Genomic DNA, 7026 nt, shown 5'->3' with positions numbered 1-7026 from the left:
ATAAGAATATGCAGTGACACCTAGCATCGTTCAATCAAGTAACTGCTAAAACCAGAATGTTACGATTTAACATATACAACACCAATCTACCTACCATATGTGCAACATACAATTCCACGTAACAAAGAAATCTTTAGCAAATCAGATCAACGTAATTAATAGGAATATAACATTTTGGAGCCAACTAAGTAAGGTTGTAGAAATTCAACATAATTCCTGTTAAACCAAATACAGATTGATTATTTTTATGTATTAACTGTAATGTTAAAACATGTAATCGCAAAATAGCCAGCGCTTACGATAATAGTCCATTATAATCTCCTAATTCAATAAACTAACACTTATTCGTAACTAAAATTACAGAAATAGAGAAAGGTGCAAACACACAGCCAAAATTTGGCACAGTTCCAAAAATACTTGCCATAAGATTAATACATCTTACTTAAGACACAAATGCTGAGAAACTGTCTGTTATTGTTTCAACTGTTCTAAATGTAACAAATGTTACAAAATTCTGACAAAAATGAAGGAAAGTTTACAACAGTTGAACCCAGACAGTTAATCCAAATTTACCAAACTCATCTACTGTCAAATAAAAGTTTCGAAAACAGCCAACTCGTAGATTGTAAACATACTATTTATACACAGTACAGTCAGCACATGTTTAGAAATTTAAGTCGTTAGGGGTCTTAAGGTTAAAGTACATTCTGTTGCAATTTTATTTCTTAACGTGCTACTAATCAAAACTAAAAGCTTTTCTATGCAAGTAATAATATAAACTTTAAAATCAACAGTATTATGTATATGCCCTAAATTATTTACAACTACATATAGTAATAATATAAAATATAATTCTTGGAATTCAAAAACAAAAAAACACGTTATTATTTAATACAGCATGAGCTAGACTTCATCCATAAAGTTAAACAAATAAACTAAAAATATTAGAAACCGCCTTATAATCTCTTATAGAATAAATGCTTCAAAAATTATTAATATTAATAAAGAACGATGTTCTGATGCATAAGATTATTTCAAAATATCACCCCAAATTATTGATAAATGAAAAACATGTTTAATTATCAGAAACAATACTATTAGGCTTCATGAAAAACTTACAGCAATATCAAAATTTTATTATAAATTTTAATGCTGAAACTTACAAATCAGGTGTAAATGATCAAACTTAATGATGATATAAACCCTTGAGACATAAAGGTTCTAATTGCATTTTTACAAGAAAAATTAATGGAGTTCAAAATTTAAGACACAAACAACCTGACCCAATTAAATATAAGTAATCCCATATAGTTTTCCTGCATTCATATGAAAGGAATCCACATCAATACCACTAAATATGTGAGATTTTAAACTTATACCTAAACTGGACTGTGCTATTGAAAAACGAAGGGATCAACAAAATAGAATTACAGATGATTTTAAGAATTTTAATAAATCCAGTAAAATTTTTATAGATCCTAAGGAACTTAATGATATGGTAAAGAAATTCTTCACTGACCTTAAAAACCTCAATGGATCCATCAAATAGAATGTATGATAAATAACTCTATAAACTGGACTGAACAGATTAAACATTGGTAACTAAAACTTAGAATATGGTAACATTCAACAACCACAGTAGTCAATAAGCCTATAAATCTGATCAGATATAACAAAATAATGCTATAAACCTGACTGACTTCTTACATTAAGCCAAGTCATAAATAACATTTTGAATATGATCAGCCCCAACAAACAGAAAGTAGGTGGAAAAATACAAAGAAAAGTAACTACAGACTTAGAATCTTGTTAGATTAATAAAAACAAGTGGTAGTTATTTCTAAAACTCACACTGAATCCAACAAGCAGAGTGATAAATGATCTTAAAACTTACTGCTCTTTTTTCTTCTTCTTCTTCAACAGTAACTATTCAAACAATCTAACTGAATCTGACAAATTGAATGGTAATGAATCTAATTAACAAGGATTATGCAAAATGAAAATATATTAATGAGACCAGCTCATGTCAAATTTTCAACATTCTAGTGAAAAGGAATTAAAGGTTTTCAACCTATGAGCATTTAAAAACAAAATAAATATATTTTGTTCAGTAACTACACATATACTTTAGTTTTGTATATACAACAGAAAATCAAGATACCTATAGTTTCCTCACATCCACAAACTACATATGATCACTTTAATCAGTTGATCAAAACATAGAACTTAACAAGGTTATTGGATTAAATAGAATTCTTAATAATTTTATTATTATTATTATTGAATGGCAATCAACAAAACTACAAGAGTTGAACCACAAAAGCTAAACTTTTTTTTAGATCTGATCTGTTATAGATACATCACTTATGTCATAATGAACGTTTATTAGACTACTATTGCAACTTATCATAAATCTAATTCTTATGTCATAGCCAAATCATATCATAGAACTGAATTCTTAAAGCACTGCTACTGTTTATCATGCATCTTATATTCACATAATAATAAATCCAAGTATTTATCATACTTCTTATCTATTACAGTACAGCTAATCTACCATCATAAATCTTATGTTAATTGCCCTCACAGCTCTGACCTGTTATAGTTTAACTGCATAACCGATCAGTTATAATATGATAAACAAATTTATTATAAGATTTGGTGTATTATATCAAATACACATTGTACAAGACCTGTTACATCATAATAAAGTAAACTGCATAACAGATTTGAACTGTATCATGATAGCAAAAATGTTAATAATATATCTTCCCCATTATGGCATAGCATAGCTGAACTGCATTACAGATCTGAACTAGTTTAGATATGTAGTGCAGTTCAGTTATGCTATGACATAATAGGAAGATATGTTATTAATGGTAGCTGTCATGTTACAGTTCAGATCTGTAGTGCAATTCAGTTATGCTATGACATAATGGGAAGATATATAATTAACAGTTTAGTTATCATGATACAGTTTAGATATGTAGTGCAGTTCAGTTATGCTATGACATAATAGGAAGATATGTTATTAATGGTAGCTGTCATGTTACAGTTCAGATCTGTAGTGCAATTCAGTTATGCTATGACATAATGGGAAGATATATAATTAACAGTTTAGTTATCATGATACGTATCATGATAGCTAAACTGTTAATTACATATCTTCCCATTATGTCATAGCATAACTGAACTGCACTACAGATCTGAACTGTATCATGATAACTAAACTGTTAATTACATATCTTCCCATTATGTCATAGCTAACTGCACTGCACTACAGATTTGAACTGTAACATGACAGCTACCATTAATCATGTCTTCCTATTATGTCATAGCATAACTGAATTGCACTACAGATCTAAACTGTAACATGACAGCTACCATTAATAACATATCTTCCTATTATGTCATAGCATAACTGAACTGCACTACATATCTAAACTGTATCATGATAGCTAAACTGTTAATTACATATCTTCCCATTATGTCATAGCATAACTCAACTGCATTACAGATCTAAACTGTAACATGACATCGACCATTAATTACATATCTTCCTATTATTTCATAGCATAACTGAACTGCACTACAGATCTAAACTGTAACATGATAGCTAAACTGTTAATTGCATACCTTCCCATTATGTCATAGCATAACTGCATTGCACTACAGATTTGAACTGTAACATGACATCTACCATTAATTACAAATCTTCCTGTTATGTCATAGCATAACTGAACTGCACTACATATCTAAACTGTATCATGATAGCTAAACTGTTAATTACATATCTTCCCATTATGTCATAGCTAACTGCACTGCACTACAGATTTGAACTGTAACATGACATCTACCATTAATCACATATCTTCCTATTATTTCATAGCATAACTGAACTGCACTACAGATCTAAACTGTAACATGATAGCTAAACTGTTAATTACATACCTTCCCATTATGTCATAGCATAACTGCACTGCACTACAGATTTGAACTGTAGCATGACATCTACCATTAATTACATATCTTCCTATTATGTCATAGCATAACTGAACTGCACTACAGATCTAAACTGTTAATTACATACCTTCCCATTATGTCATAGCATAACTGCACTACAGATTTGAACTGTAACATGACAGCTACCATTAATCATGTCTTCCTATTATGTCATAGCATAACTGAACTGCACTATACAGATCTAAACTATATCATGATAGCTACTATTAATAACATATCTTCCTATTATGTCATAGCATAACTGAACTGCACTACAGATCTAAACTGTAACATGATAGCTAAACTGTTAATTACATACCTTCCCATTATGTCATAGCATAACTGCACTGCACTACAGATTTGAACTGTAACATGACAGCTACCATTAATTACATATCTTCCTATTATGTCATAGCATAACTGAATTGCACCACATATCTGAACTGTATCATGATAGCTAAACTGTTAATTACATATCTTCCCATTATGTCATAGCATAACTGAACTGCACCACATATCTAAACTGTATCATGATAGCTAAACTGTTAATTACATATCTTCCCATTATGTCATAGCATAACTGAACTGCACCACATATCTAAACTGTATCATGATAGCTAAACTGCTAATTACATATCTTCCCATTATGTCATAGCATAACTGAACTGCACTACATATGTGAACTGTAACATGACAGCTACCATTAATCAGATATCTTCCCATTATGTCATAGCATAAGTGGACTACATAATAATTTTAAACTATTACATGATAGTTAAACTGTTAATAACAGACCTTCCCATTATGTCATAGTATAACTTAACTGCACTGTAGAATTGAACTGTTATATATAACTTTTGTTTTAAATTAACAAAGTGTGATATCAACCACGTTACCTAACCTCTTTATCATAGACTTAAGTTTCTAAATTGTATATATAAGAACTTATGAGTGAAGAAAAGAAGAATGTAATAATACACAAACCACATTATATCTGCCATATCCAGTTTATAATAAATTTGACAAATTTATTATTGATCCTATATTTTACATACTAGTTAAATTGTTTTTCATACAAATGATATTTAGCATTAATAGTGAAATATGTTTTACAGATATTATCCGTGACTAGCCTATTAACACGAAAGTGACCTATTACATACTAACTCCACTGTTTGTTGTGTATCAGATATGTTTCACCATAGCTTAGTTGTTAAAATGCATTTGAATTTGTGTAAAATAATTAATTTATTATTTCTCTCATTTATCATATAACTGAACCAACAAAACTACCTTTTAATTCTTTCACTGCCATGGGAACATAATGCATACCCTTTTTTTTCAGCCTTGAAAAGTATGCTATTAACCCCACGCGAGTTTGGAATTTTGTACAACCATTAAGAAACACTATTCCCCTTCGAATTTCCTAAAGTTTATCAATGTTAAGTTTCAGACATGTAGTGAAATAGTAAAGGTGTCTTTTTATTCTTGTATTACGTACCTAAAATTAAACCTGACAATGGGGTACTTGTATATTTATAAGTGTGACAGTGAAAAAGTTAAAGAATATGTAAGCAATTATTCATTGACCTGACCTATTACACTGTAGCTAAACTATTATCAGAGAAATGATTTGTTTAATAGGTGTTTCTCACAAATCTTCCTTATTACATCAAAACTAAACTATTTTCAAAAAACTGATATGTTTTAAATAAAACTACTAACGACTGATTACGATATCAACACATCTGCTCAGTCAACAAAATCTTTACAATTAAGCTAGTTATCCTAGACCAGACACATTGGCTAGCAGGACTTTCAAAAATAAATTCATTATCATAAAATCAACCTAGTGTGAAATGCCTTAGTTGCAAAAGCATGAAGGTTTTTAGGCCTACTGCAAATGATGAAATATTATGCTCTACCACAAATATGATTCATCTTGATCATTCTACTACAGATTTGTTTTCAAATTTGGGATGGACTAAGTAAAAGATATCAGACAGATAAAATTCAGCAGTTACACATGGTTTTCATTTCATATAACAAAACACAAAATGTACAAACAGTCTCTACCACATTCCAAACTCAATGTTGAAGCCAATCTCTTCTGTACTTGACTAAAAATATGTTCTGTTTTAGATGTGTCTTCAAGAACTTTCTAAACCTGTTGCTGAAACAAACTCCACATTTCTCATAAATTAAGAAGCATAGTTGTTATATATAAAACTACGTAAAGCCCATGCTATAATTTTAACAAACATACTTCATCTGTTATTCACCAAACTCCGCAGATGTGGTATATTAACAAACAGTATTGTTGTATGCAACCTTCTAGAACCCAAGCAATGACCTTCTGAAACCATCAACTGATTTTGAACAAACTCACATGTCATATACTAACAAGTAGCACTTTTGTGTATAATTGTGTGAAACCCAAACATTGATCTTCCAAAATATCTTCATTATGAATGACAACAACACAAGCATGAAACTATATGCTACTTTTTATATAAAATTGTATATAACACCTCTCTAAAGAAGTGGCAAAAGACAAAATATTTTGTAAAAATTACATGCAGTGTAAAACCTTAGTGAAATGCTATACAAAAATCTTCACATATGTTCAGTATGTACAGAAGGTAACAGCTTATGTTACCAGTTCTAGAAAAACAGCATGGCAGGTAGATATGTAAAGCAAAGGCCTTGCCTGTAGAGCTTCTAAAAACTCATAGCCAAAGAGCTAAAAACTTGTAAGCAATGTTTCAGTTTTCAGGTGAAGCTTTACAGAAACATAACACCAACAAACACAAAGTGTAGTATTTCATTACAAAGTGAAATCACACCTCTATTCTGTGACAAGTAAAATATCTGAGTAACTTCAAACTTCAAGTATGATGTTTATATTAATAAAATGTGTATAAAACCTGAAGGAAGCTAATGCAGTTATTATAACTGTTTGTCTACAATATAAAGTGGTCATATAAGTATGTACTTTTTTTTTTTTCAAGGAGTAATATATCC

This window comes from Limulus polyphemus, unplaced genomic scaffold (genome assembly GCF_000517525.1).
Source record: "Limulus polyphemus unplaced genomic scaffold, Limulus_polyphemus-2.1.2 Scaffold4002, whole genome shotgun sequence".
In the NCBI taxonomy this organism is placed as follows: domain Eukaryota; kingdom Metazoa; phylum Arthropoda; class Merostomata; order Xiphosura; family Limulidae; genus Limulus; species Limulus polyphemus.
The sequence above is the reverse complement of the archived record's forward strand: the minus strand, read 5'-3'. Positions refer to the sequence as shown.